Source organism: Emydura macquarii, unplaced genomic scaffold, assembly GCF_026122565.2.
Source record: "Emydura macquarii macquarii isolate MOO-44397 ecotype Brisbane River unplaced genomic scaffold, CSIRO-AGI_Emac_v2 contig_2473, whole genome shotgun sequence".
Classification (NCBI taxonomy): Eukaryota; Metazoa; Chordata; order Testudines; family Chelidae; genus Emydura; species Emydura macquarii.
The window spans coordinates 6,395,800-6,410,434 of record NW_027132610.1 but is presented as its reverse complement, the minus strand read 5'-3'; the positions used below and the strand labels follow the sequence as shown (position 1 = coordinate 6,410,434).

Genomic DNA, 14,635 nt, shown 5'->3' with positions numbered 1-14,635 from the left:
AGATTTTTCAGAGACGAGTTGATGAGTCACAGGTTTCTGTATAAGCTAGTTCTCAACAACATGCAGGCTCAGAAATTAATTTGAAACAACAATAAAAATGTTTTTCGTGCTGCTTTTTGAGGTCTGTGTCTGATCTAAAAAAGAATAAAATTATTTCATAGAAATGACACTGAAAAGGGGTTTAATCTTCTCCATCACACATAATAGAACACATGGATTAAATCAATTTGAAACAATAATAAAAGAGGCTGAGAGAGGAAATTTAGCATGTACTTCTATGGACATAACCAAAGCTAATATTACAGTCAAGCTCAGTGACCCTGTGTCACTTTTGGTGTATTGCTGCAAACTGCCTTTCTCCTACTCAGTTAGGTAAAGTAGTTCATTATGAATAATTTGTGTTAGTACTTTTCTGCCAACAAATGTTTTATTAATCACAGAGTAAAAATTCCTTTAATTGAATTGGGAACAAGGTTGTAGGTGGTCTTGCCTAGTGGTCAGAGCAGGTGTCCAGGTCAGGACACAGAAGCAGGGTTCAGAGCTGCAGTAAATTGCCAAAATGTCAGGACTAGGAATTGAAGCTGAGAGATCAGAGCAGGGTTCAGATACCAAATACCAGAGCCAAGGGTTGAGCCAGAGTCAGCACTGGCTGCCAATGAACAGGAACAAGGGGAAAGGGCAGGAATCAGAGAGAGGCAAGGATGAGGCACAAAGCACAAATGAGCGAGGAGCAGATCAGGAACAGAATGGATCTGGACTGCAGGAGGCAGGCAAGAGCAGAGTCCTGTGTGGCAGCAGCAGGAAGTCTGCACAGCTGCTCAGACAGCCCAGTCAGCACACTTTCTGGCTTAAGTAGCAGGTGTGAATCGATAAGGTGGCCGCAGGCCTTGCGTATTCTAATAGGACTTCCTATGCAGCCTGACCTTCCAGGCTTAGCAAGATGGTCCTTCACCTATCTCCCTTGGTGGTGATGAGGGAGTGTCAGAGAGCTAGGGCCCCCACAGTTAGTGGTTCTGTAGACCTGTATCCTGGGATCGTTACAATTTTTGTGTATTTTCACAATCACGTCCTACCTCTTCCCAGCCTGTCATTAAAAGAAAAGTGACTTTTTAACTTCACAATGACAAAACTCAGGAATTTTAAAAGAACTGAAAAAAATCTAGCAAACTTAGATTTATTATTTCTCTTACTTTTTACAAATATTCATGTCTGAAAAGGTCTCGTTAAAAGGAAAATTCTGACTAGCTGGATTCACTCCTTCCTCGCCAAGTTAGCTACTTCAATATAGCAGTTGACAGAGAGCCATGAACAAGAACAAAGGTGAGCAGTCCTCAGCTCTGTAAATCCAATGTACTGTACAGTACAGCACAGTTGTAAATTTCTGTGCACTCATACACTGGTGCTTCCATTTGGTTGCATATCAAGATCCTGGTGTTGCCTGTTGTAGGTTTGATGTGAGATGGTGGTTCCTTTATTAAGTACACTTTGAGAGGTGATATTGCTCTATATTTGTTCCTAAAAGTGCCCAGTGAACTTTGTAAAATACTCTGTGACAGTGTCATCATTTCAAGGAATCAGTCTGGTGACATTCCTACCTCTTAGTGTGAAGACATCTATTGCAGATAATTTTTTGTTTTACCTGGACATCTCCATGCCAGCACTAATAATTTAATGACTCCATGTAGTTCATGTAAAAGGCCTCATAGATACTTTGCAGTACCTATACTTTGGTTATTTTTATCCAGCCCCTGGGGAGAAAAGCAAGTTGAACCTTATCTTTTTTAGCAAACTGGTGATTAAACTCACGATAGTCAGGAGCCCTGATGCTGGGATCTGACTAGATGCACCAATCAGGGTAATACCAGCTATAAGGATAACATTGAAAGGCTATGTCCAGGTTTTTAAATTCAGATGGAGAAACCATAACCTTTGCATTTATTGGTTCCTGTATTGCTCTAATCCTTGAGGCCCATGGACAGATGCAAATAGCTTCTTACGATCAGTGCCCTCTGCTTCATAGGTGACCATACAGAATTGATGCAGTGCTGCACATCCAGATGCTCACGTGAAGATTTCATCTTGGGACCTGAGTTGAAGCTTCATTGCCTGAACACTCAGCTCCTTCTGTTATATGTAGATGCTTTCTTCTGCCTCAGTGAGACTGTCTTGAATGTTGTCTGAGAGTTTTCTGTGTTTTTGAATAAGATCACATTCAAGCTGATTTTGATCATGTTGCAGCTCTTGGCAGAAATAATCTAGAAATGCAGAGTTTGTGAGAGTATTTTTTTTTTGCTTGAAGTTAACCAGAACATTCCTGACTTTTTTAAAGGGGATAAAATCCTCCTCATCAGATCTCTCAAACTTCCATTTCACTGTAATCATCTTGGCCCCTCAGGATCCAAGTTTTGACAAGCTGTTAGTAGTTACTAATGTATTTCACACAGTCCTCAAAATTCTTCTACTCCAGCAGCTTCCTTTGCACAGTGAACTGGAAAAAGCTCCAGTTACTACATTCAGTGGATTGTCCATTGCTGAGAATATCATCCACTATTTGTGGTCCAAGTGTCCTGTCCACATAATCCAGCAGAGCAGATCTGAGACACTGGCCACAGGAATCCAAGACTCTTTTGACAGGCCTCCTCCTTCAGGTAAAATTATTTAACATGGAGAAGAACTGAGGTTTCAATTCTCCAAACATTGCCATGGATCATTTTCTTTGATGAAACATCTGAGCATCTTCTTAAATGCATGAGTTGCCTGCTTCAAGGCTCCCCAGGTACAATGGCCACTACTTACTGGAAGCTGCAGGATGAATGTGGTGTTTAGAAGAGTGGATTTCTCAGTACTCTGCACACCCACATTGTTAAAACCAGCATTCCAAATCCTCCTTGCAGCTTGGCATTGAGCTCAGTCAGAAGGTTTATAACCTACTGTAGTAGGATGTTGGAAGATCTCCGTCTGAGCTCTTTGGATTTTTTTTCCATTTTACCTTTTTAAACTATTGACCATTGTACTTCATGAAACTGACCCAACACACATACAATGTTCAACCCCTAAATAAGACAGAGATCCTGTTTATCCAGTTCTGCTAACTGTTGTGGGTCATCCTGTATAGTATTAAATTTCTCTTCATACTCAGCCCATGGTCTAGAATCCCCTAGCAATTCAATCCAAGCTTAATTTAATCAGTTTGAGGAAATAATTATTCTTTGCTGAAGGTAGTTGTCCTATTTGATTAATAGATTTCACTATTCCACTAGTAAGGTCACATTCATTATTCTCTCAACTTAACTCCAACAGTTTCTCTGTCAGCTAAGATTTATAGAGGAGTGTCCCTTTGACTTTTCATGGTGCACATTTCTTGCTCCACTTTAGCCACATTTCCAAAGATCCCCTTAGAGTCTCAGCATTTCCATCTTGTAATTTTCCACATCTTCTGTTTTTGTGGAGATTAATTGAGCTCATTTGCTCACATGCTCTGACATTCCTCACAGTCCTAATCTATCTTCATTCCTAGGTCCCATGCAGTTGCAGCCATGTCCTCAATACCACTTACCTTGTGACATAAATTCATTATTCTTCCTCTGACGGAGCATAGCTTTTCTACAAAGTCTGCCTTGTTTGGGATGTGGTCTTTCACTGGTAGGTGTGTTTTGTTCAGTTTCAGCACTGAGGCTAATCTTTTAAGAAATTCTATTAGTCTCTGGATTTCCCAACCTGTTGATTGAGAAAGAAGTAGCACTCAGTTGTTGGTGTATTCTGTCCCATGGAGGCTTTTGGTAAATATGAAACCTCTTCTAAATCGCTAACCTGCAGCCTGTGTGACCCAGTGACTCTTTGCACTGTAACTGCAAAGGGTTCTGGTTCTTCTTCCAACCAGGAAAATACCAGAAAATTTCTACCAACCACTCTGCAATTTCATTCAGAACATTCCATGTCCTGATATATAAGGAAATTATAATACTACAGGAACTAGCTGACTCCCTCAGCATTTTGGACTTGAATAAGCAGCAGTTCCCAGATACACAAAGAAAATGGCTGGCATTGATGTGAGCACCAAGCTCTCTTCTCTAAAGTGTTTGCTTTCTGAGAGGGAATGTAGCCTCCATTTTCTCACAAATTCCCTCATGGCCAGCATCATTAAGAAGTACTTAGGAGAATCAAGGGTAGATAACACCAGAGGGAAGACAAAATGGCACATGGATATTTCAACAGACTCTCCTATTGTAGGAAACTGTCTGAGCAAAGCAGAATAGTACAATTAACATAGACAACAATCATCTCCGGAGGGTTTGTGGCCAGGATATTCTCAGAAACTATAAATTGGGGCCTTGGACATTGTAATTAGCCATATAGGAAAAGCCTCCCAGGCTGGGGAATGGGCTGTATCTCTACAGTGGAATAAAGACCTGTAACATGGCCGTGGATGGCCCAGGTCAACTGACTTGGGCTTGCAGATTTCAGGCTGCGGGGCTATAAAATTGCTGTGTAGCTGTTTGGGCTCATGCTGGAGCCTGGGCTCTGGGACTCTCCTCCATTGTGGGGTCCCAACCTGAGCCCAAACATTTACACAGCAATTTTTACAGCCCTGCTGCCCAAGTGAAACTAACTTGATATATTTTTGATGAGATTACAAGTTCGATTGATAACGGTAATAGAACTGATGTAATATATTTAGACTTCTGAAAAGTGTTTGACTTGTGCCATGTGATATTTTCATTAAAAATCTTGAACAGTATAAAATTAACATGGCATACAGTAAATGGATTAAAAACTGGCAAACTGATGGGACTCAAAATGTAACTGTAAACAAGGAAGCATCGTCGAGCAGGTGTGTTTCCAATGGGTCCTTGCAGCCTATAGGACTAGCCTGCTTGCTTGCACATATATACCTTTTCTTATAGATTTAAGTATTGTTATTTTATTATAATAGAGTCATATATTCATATTAAGTATTTTAGCTGGAATGCAAGGTACCTTACAGGCCACATCTTGTATGAAAACTAAGGCAGTCAGCATGCATATGTTCGGGACCTTTGGCCCAGATAAGTAATGATGAGTTAAAGGATAAGACATACATTGTTATAACCTTTACCCTAGATAAGTCAGGAGGCATCAAGACAGGGGGGCTGCCTCAGTTTATGCCCCAAGTAAACTTCACAGGTACGCCATAAAACCCACAGAAAGGTCCAGAAATAACAAAGGTGAGATGAGCGAACCATCTGGAAAGGATATGGCTATATCATTAATACGAACAAACCTGTCAGCCTATAGAATAAGTGTACCCTAATAATGTGGGGGTGAAGAAGCCAAGTTTGGACTTTGAAGGAGGACCCATATTGGTTTGCCCCTTTTTATACCCTGAACATGTTATTTGGGTTTAATCACCTTCTTTAAGCTTCTTTTAGTTAGTTTTGTTAGAATCTTTTTTTCTTAGTTTATTCTTAGTATTATTTGTAGTCTTAACCTTATAGCTCTTAGCTCTTCAGCATGGCCTAGCTCTCCACCCCTCCACTCGAGTTGAGGAACTGGGCATCTTTCTCAACCATGTGCTCAGGGAAGGGTGTGAGTATATTAATCCAAAGCATACTGTATAAATATATATATATCACATGTGTCTTTAGAATAAGACTGTAATTCTACCCATTATCCATTTGATTATTCATTTTCTTTTAATCAGTCATTTGTCTATCATTTTATGTTTTCTTAATAAAAGCTTAATAAAATTGTACAAATTTGGCTGTCAGTGTGAGCATTCCTGTTGTGCACCCTGGGGGTCCCTATAAAACTCTTCTGGAGCCTGATTCTGGGACAAGAACCTCATTATCTTCTGATCAGATCAATTGGTGAGCCTATAGCCCTATTCAAATTACTAAACACCCAAAATCAGGCAACAGTCCCACAGAGATCAGTTCTTGGCCATATGCTGCTTAACATTTTTATCAATGACCTGGAAGAAAACATAAAATCATCACTGATAAAGTTTGCAGATGACACAAAAATTGTGGGGGTGGTAAATAATGAAGTGGACAGGTCACTGATTCAGAGTGATCCGGATCACTTGGTAAACTAGGTGCAAACAATATGTGCTTTAATATGGCTAAATGTAAATATGTACATCTAGAAAAAAGAATGTAGACTATACTTACAGAATGGGAGACTCAATCCTGGGAAGCAGTGACTCCGAAAAAAAATGTGGGGGTCGTGGTGGAGGATCAGTTGAACATGAGCTCCCATGAACATGATGCTGAGGCCAAAAGAGCTAATGCGATCCTGGAGGGACATGGGACTCTTGAGTAGGACTAGAGAGTTTGTTTTACTTCTGTGTTTGGGACTGGTGTGACTGCTGCTGGAATACTGTATCCAGTTCTGGTGCCCGCAATTCAGGAAGGATATTGATAAATTGGAGAGGGTTCAGAGAGGAGCCACAAGAATGATTAACAGATTAGAAAACATGATTTATAGTGATAGATGGAAGGAGCTCAATTTATATTCACCTTTCACTAATATTAAAATTAATTTTAAAGAAGAAAGAAAAAGATGCAGTTTAAGCATAAAACAAGGCATAATACAATGTGTACAATCTCTCTGAAGGAGCTGAATAAGAAGAAATGCCATTTTTTCCTATTCTGGTATTTAATCTAATCTGCCATATTGTCTAGTGTTGTGTGAACATCTGATGAAGGATCCTATTGTAATGCACATGTACAAGAGGGCAGATTTTAAGGTCATTATGAGAACCTTAACTTTGAATTTCTTGACTTCTGTGGGATTACAGTTTCAGCAGAATGTGGTTTGTATTGAATAGCCAAGCTTGTTTTCACCAATAAATATCTGCATTTTGACATGCGCAAAGAGAGGTTTTCTCCATTCATGAAGCAGAGAGCTATGTGCAGTATGGCAGCACAAAGAATCTAGAATAAACATGCCTCTTAGTACTTGGAATTTTTGTAAAGTGGAGGAGTTCACCTATGCAATTTGTTGCTAAAACAATGTGTCTGGAAAAAGGTTGTTAGAACTTTAGATAATACTGTGACCAGAAATATATCCTGGACTGTGTTTCAGCTAAATAATAAAATCCTTCGGAGCAGAGATGGGCCCATGCTGCATAGTCTAGATTGGGATTCAAAGTTATAGAAATTTGTGGGTGTTTAACTTGAGGGTTTTTATTCAGACCCATCTGTAAATATTAGTATCATACAGTGAACTGTTTTAAAGGAGGCGCAGGTTGGAACTCTATAGTGAAGATTGCATTTTGAAACAAATGGGGTATATTGTCTACATGTAGGTGGCCTTTCCATGTGAAATTTCACATGGGGTTAGTTTTTATGCCCTTTAAATTTTCCGTGTAATTTTTATTAGGTTTTGTGTATTACATTTTTAATAGGAAGTATCTGAAATTGATCTCTGGATGAAATGGTCAGGGTTTATCACTTTTATCCCCATTGTGTATATTTAAAATGCTCTGGCCAAAAGATTACTATTTGAGTAGATCTGGAGCAACGCGTAGATTCCAAAAAGCAATATTTAGGACTGAGGATTTTATTTTGCCATTAACTCATCATAACTAAAACTTTATCAGTCAGGAAATTGATGCATAAAATGTTCTCCTTAAAAGAATCTCATCAAGAAATGTTCTTTTTCAAAATGGCCACTGGATCCAATTATTGACAGTGGAGCTGAGGTCACAGGCTGCCCTCAGTTAATATGGCCACCATTTCCCTACATCTTCTGTTAGGAGAAGTTCAGCTTACTCTTAACAAAGATAATCACTGTCTCCCATTGTCCCAATGGGAGGAAAGTCATCCTGCTCCTAGGGAAGATGAAAGTACCCTATGCAGTTGGGAGGCAGAGAGGAGCATTTTGAGGAGGTGAATATAGTAGGACAGTGAGGACAGTGAAATCAAAGAAGCAGGGAGGAAAATTGATACTGTGAGTATTGGTAAATATAGAAGGATATAGGAGGAAGCCTGAGGACTATGGAGAGAATGTGAGAGGGTCAGAAATCCAAGGCAGGATGTGGAAGGGAGAATGAGTAGGAAGGCAGGATAGTGATAGGAGACAGGGATAGAATGGAATTCCCCACATGATGGCTTAAAAGGGGTAACTGGAGTCCTTCTTCAAACAGCGATCAAGGAGGTTCTTGTTTATGTTTCTGCATTTAAGGTTGATTGTTGTTCCTGAAATGACCTCATGCAACTTAGGAGTGGACAGGTTCCCTTCAATGGCCCAAAATTCAGATGACAGACAAAAAAGGTGATATTTTAAACTGAATGATTTTTGATCCAATCTCATAAATTTGGGAAAGGAGAACCAGGGAGGAGGATCTGATTCATGGTTTTTTGGATGCCTGTGTTTGTTAATTCTGTTTCTACAACCCTCTGTCATTTTCCTTCAGCCCTGCTAGTTTTTCTCCAGACTCAGGACAGGGTTTGGTGACAGTCCAGATCTGGTGAACTCCCTGTAGTGAACCAGGGGAGATTTGTCAGATCCAGGAGCTGGCCCAGTAATGGAGCTTGTAGCTCCGTCTGTCGGGGGAGTTTGCCTGCCTAGCTTCCCCTTCTCTCTGACATTTTCTCCCCCATGACCTAGCTCCTGAAAGCTACAAAGAGAAGGATAATGAACCATAGGAAGTTCACTGGACCAAAACTACCATTAGCTGCCATTCTGGGGCAGAACTTGAGTCGATTAGACTTTCAGTGTTATAATACTGAAACCTTTTTAACCCCCCAAACTAGGAAATTAATACACAAAAACTTAATTGTGAAATAGTATGACTCCAGAAGCCCCCCAGTGTCAAATGGCAGAGAGTCCCCACCCCCATATTGTAGCTTACATCAGATCTGACACACTCATTGCCCCAACACGCTGTTGTTATAATATATATCCCAAAGGTGTCCTGTAAGGTATCATATGTAAACTAGTGACATACTGGTTCCCAAATCATTTTGTGATATATGTATGGATTGGGTTCAAAGAGTTATAGATGTGTGATGGAAATATGTTCTTAAAATGGGTTTGGGAGGTAGTGCATAAAACCAGCCTGTCCTAGACAAAGGAATGTGTAGTCACCTTCCTGACCAACTTGATTCCAGGCACAGGACAGTGAAAGTACATTTACATATAAAGTAAACAAAACCATCAAGCTAAACATGCGGGAGAGAAGATCATTAAACAATCACCCTGGGGTACAGAATCTACACCTCAACAAGACTTTCTGGCTTTTGAGGCAGAGACAATGGACTTGAGTAATATAAGGGGAGCAAAAAGGCCTTCTAGTTGCCCATCACTGAGGGGACATAGGGTACAGCACTCTCTGAGTCTGTGAAATTTGGGTTTCCTAGTCTGGAAGGCAAGGGATGCTGGTAACTTGATGTAAGTAAGAATTTTGCTTAGGCAAAGATTGTAACTTTCTAAAATTCAGTTTTAGTCACAAGTGTGTTTTGTTTCGTTTTATTTGTAACCATACTGGTCTCTTTTGTTCTTGCTTAGTATCACTTAAATCTCTGTTCTTTGTTAATAAGTTTATTTGTGTTCTATTACAAACCCATCTCAGTGCTGTGTATTACGGTGAAGTGTGAATCTTCAGCTAACCTAACAGGCTGATGTATGCTCTGTCTGTTTGGAGGCAGTGAACTTAATAATTTCTGTGAGTTTCCAGAGAGAGGAACAGGACACTGCAGAGAGACGTCTCAGGGGAACTGAGGTTCATTGACTGTTACCTGCAAGGCAAGGTATAGACTGCCAGAGTTTGCTGGCAAGGCAGACCAGCTGGTGTGTCAGAACTGACACACAGCTTAGCAGCAGCAAAACCCTCCCCCTTGCTAGGGCAGAGATGTAACACAGCGACCCACAGTTCTGGGTGTCCTGGGCATGACGTCACAAATAGTTACGGTTGTGACTTGGATAACTGATGAACCATGGGAGCCATTGACCTGACTCAAAACCACAAAAGAAAAGAAATGAAAGGTGAAGCCACTTTACATTAGAAACTGTCTGCTCCTCCACACACAAGCACATACTTTAGCACTATGTTCACTACTACACACTATCAACCACATACCACAACTGTAACATTGCCTGTCTTCCACACCTCCCATTACCAGACTACCCCCTCCAAACATACTAAACTACAATAAGCATCCAAAGAACTAATAGGGTTCTGAGGGTGTGTGTGGTGAAGGGGTGTGCAGAAGGGAAGTTTGAGGAGTAGTTTGGTATGCTTGGTAAAGGGGTGTTGGAAGTCTGGTGTCCCTAGGAGGCAGAGTTAAGGTTGTGGCGTCCAGCGATAAGGTCGGTACCTATGCGAGGTAGGAGCATGTACGGTTAGTTGGCTTAACTTCTCATTTCCTTGCTTTTGTGATTTTGTGTCAGCTGTTATGTGGGTAGAAACCTCAAATGCTTCACAACAAAGTTTCTTGTGAATGAATGTGTATAGCTTCTTCTCAGTCTCTCTTTGTGATTATAAAGCACTCTTATATGCTGTTTGGGATACCACAGAATACTCCAAACCACAGGTGAGCTATTGTTGGCATTTCCCAAACAGTGAACCAGGGCACTAAGCCATTACTGAAAGAGACTCGCTGGATTCTTGGTGCTTTACACTTTGCCTTTCTGGGTTCTGAGCCCTAGAGTGGAGCAAGGAGAAGGGTCATTGGTACACCCTCCTCTGGCTGCCAGAGCAGCAAACCACACCCTGGCTTCTCAGGCAGAGACACAGCAAAGCAGAGGGCTGGCTCCGGCAGAGAGGTCATGTATCTATCTCTTCTCCCCACACAGTGGAACAAACAATCCACTGAGCAAGGTGTTGAGAAAGATGCCTGTCACAATGTTCAGCCAATCGATCTGAGGGGGTAGCTATTCCCAGGCACTTTATAATAAATGTGCGGTGATGGGCTGGCAGCATGGCAGTGCTGCAGTAAAATGCAATAATACAAATAAGTGAGGAAGCACTTTCTTACCACCACAAGTGCCATGGTGGTATTCTGGTTTTACAACCAGCCATTTGTAGCAGTTGTTGTACTTTATGTTAGTGGCCCACAGGACAGGACAGTCTCAGCTGTTAGCAAATGTGAATGTCGGTGCCCTCTGGCATCATGAAAAACCAGTTATTGAAGCAGTAAACAAGCTTAGCATTTGTGGGCATTCTGGGGTGAAACTGCTTTTTAAATGTTCCTTTTTATTTAAAAGGAGAAAATGACTCACTGAGTGGTGTTATGTTATAAACGCTAGCATGAAGGACAGTCCATAATAGCTCTTTTCATTGCAGGCCGTCTGCTCACATGGGCTTGGAAGAGCAAACCCTGCCATTCAAACCAGTCCTTTTTCCCTTTTAAAACAAGGCTTTGATCAGTTTGGTGGTGGTACAAAGACCAGCTGCAAACTTAATGTGGCTACCTGCCAGTTTTAACTGATCAGATTCTTTGTATAGGTCTTGGAGAGGCCATTGGGAATCAACTGTCAAACACGCATATGAATAGGTCTACTGGAATTTCACAAGTTTTTAGTCACACTCTCCATGGAACAGTGCATAGCTGTTGTCTTTTTAGAGCACAGTAGTATGTTTGTCAGGGATGGAGTGAAATAACAGCCTTTTTTCCTCAGTAGACACCCACAACTGTAAGCCTAAGCTATAAAAAGTATACAGGGTCCCATTGAGGCTCTTAAATAATATCCCAGAGGTGGCCAAACTTTGGTATAGGGTAGATTTAGCCTACAGAGTTGTACGCTGCAGGCCTCTTTATCCTTAACACGGAGGCATGGTGTTTGAAGAGTACATTATACACTGTTCCACGTTGCCTGAATGTGAGTTGAGACCTGTGAGCTACACTTCCATGTTAGAAATAACAACAGCTGCAAATTATCTAATTTTATAAATTAACTATGACTCTGGGACTTCTTGCAAGTTAATTTGGCTACTGATTGGGCAAGCTAAATATTCTCTTTCTAGAAGCAGGTGCCACAGTCATTAAGTGGGGTCCAAGCAGTAGATATACTGCATGCCTATGTGGGGAAGTGAGATATATTTCTCCCCAAACTTTCTCACATTTAAAAAACCAAAAATCTAAATCCAGGAAACAACGTTCTACAGAAACTGGAAACTGAGGAGGACTCATAAACAACTTCAATATTGGGAAGACCTAAAAGTCTTTGGACCTACACAGCAATCCATTGTAATCCTATGTTTATTACCCAGAGTCAATCTCATTGTTCATAGACAGCCTCTAGCTCATTGTCTCCATTAGCACTAATTGCCATGATAATGGTAATTTGGGATATATGAGCACCCATATGTATATTTTTTTTCCCAAAACAGAATCACTGTGGGAAAAACATCATAGAATCATAGAATATTAGAGTTGGAAGGGACCTCAGGAGGTCATCTAGTCCAACCCCCTGCTCAAAGCAGGACTAACTTCAGCTATATCATCCCAGCCAGGGCTTTGTCAAGCCTCAGCTTAAAAACCTCTAAAGATGGAGATTCCACCACCTCTCTAGGTAACCCATTCCAGTGCTTCACCACCCTCCTAGTGAAAAACTTTTTCCTAATGTCCAGCCTAGACCTCCCGCCCTGCAACTTGAGACCGTTGCTCCTTGTTCTGTCATCTGTCACCACCGAGAACAGCCTAGCCCCATCCTCCCTGGAACCCCCTTTCAGGTAGTTAAAGGCCGCTATCAAATCCCCCCATGACATGACATGAAACAGTCACTTGTTCCAAATATGAGTAATTTTGAAAGCCAACAAGTTATATAGCATAATACCTGCTATATTGAAAATAGGCACTAAAGGGAGGAAGGATGGCCCAGTGGTTAGGGCACTGGCCTAGGTTATAGGAGTTCTGGGCTCAACTCCCTGCTCTCCCAGAGACTTTCATTGTGACCTTGGGCAAGTCACTTGATCTCTCTGTGCCTCTCTGTCCCCATCTGTAAATGGGGATAATAGTACTTCCCTAAAACACAGGGGTGTTATGAGGATAAATACATTAAAAAAGATTGTGAGGTGCTCAGATACTCCTGTATTAGTACCTTAGATAGATGAAGTAAGAGGGGTGTCTGATGAAGTGCAGTTCCACCCCCTCTACTAACTCCAGAGGGAACAGAAAGTTTCCCCTCCTCTCCTCCATTCTCCTAGGCTGGTGTGGTGAGAACTTCCCCCTCTGATCTCAGTCTGCTTTAACCCCTGGCTGAAATGAACGCTAAACTACTCTGGAATACCTCAGCTAGATATCTGCATTTATTTTCTTGGATTGGCCCATGTCTAGCACTGTACTGATATTATCAACATTAATGTATTTAAAGCTTTTGTTTCAGGCTTTCCTCACTGGGGTTTCTATAAGAGGCTGTCTCTAGTTCAGTTTTATATGTTTAAAGGCCTCATTTTCGGAGGTGCTGAGCACTTACAGCTCCCATTGACTCCAGACTGGGTCCTAAATCCCATTCCAGAAACTTTCCCCCTCTTTAATATCTTTCTCAACAGTCTCATTATTTGCCATGAAACTTTTCATCTATGAAAATTTGTTCTTTTAAATTCTCCTTTATCTCCTAAGGAACTCTGCTGAGTTCATCTTAATTAGGAAACTGGTTCTGAAGCTGATCCGCAGTGATGAGAATTAAGGATAATGGGAGGTGATAGGCAAAACAACCACAAATGAGGATCAGTACTACCCTACTTTCAAAATGAAGAGTTGGAAGGGTTTGGAATTGAAACACTTACCATTTACCTCAAATCAATAAATGTGTTAGATGTACTACTAAGGGCTGGTTTAAGGCAGCTTTCCTTATCCAAGGTAAATTAACTTGACAAATTGCATTGAAGTTACTATGTTTCAGTTAACTGGACTGCATTGAGTGCAAGCAACTCACTGTTTAATAAAATGCATACAAATATAAATGTACAAAATGTAATGAAATAAAATAAGCAAATATTACCCAAGGGTGAGCGTGGTGTGCAGATCCCTCTCTGTGCAGATCCACAGAGGATAGGAGAAGGGGCACATTTAGAATGAGTTCCTGGGTTCAGCTGCACCCACAAAAATCATGAAACCAAGGATTCCAAGACCTGAGTGGTGATGTGACCCCATGCATCAGATCACAATGCCTAGAGCCGGGCCTAACCACCACTGTGGGGTGAGTGCAGGGTGGGTTCGCTCTCCAGCCCTCCCTTCTCCCTCCCCAACTCTCAGAGCCTCCCCCCTATACCAGACCAGGATTAGGGTTGCACTGCCAAGGCAGAGGGTGCTGCTGTGGTTGGTTGTTGCCTCCCTTTAATACCACTCAAAATCATGTCCAAGAAGTCATTATCTGATTTACTGCGCTTACAGTAGAGTTTAATGTAGTGCACCCATTGAATTGGACAGCTACATATAGCCCTGGATAGGATTCTTTTAAAGCCCCCAGTTACAGAGCCTTAGCTTTTTAGTTCAAGCTGTAAGAGCTCATGCTTTTGGATCTGGAGGTCTCCATTGTGCTGACCAAGAGGGTGATCATCATGCAAACATATAATAATCTAGTAATAATATAATGCTAATATTCTGAACTAATTTTGAATATGGTCTAAGCAAAGTTTCTCACTCAAGATTTTGCATGCCTGAAACTAGTTTTATTTTTAACCAGATATGCTATGGTATTGGTGATG

At 41.2% G+C, this 14,635-nt stretch overlaps 1 pseudogene; it reads right to left on the bottom strand.

Annotated features, from left to right (window-relative positions):
* Nucleotides 1-2,682: 2,682 nt before the first annotated feature.
* LOC137162897 (up-regulator of cell proliferation-like) lies at nt 2,683-4,991 on the bottom strand (annotated as a pseudogene).
* Nucleotides 4,992-14,635: the final 9,644 nt, after the last annotated feature.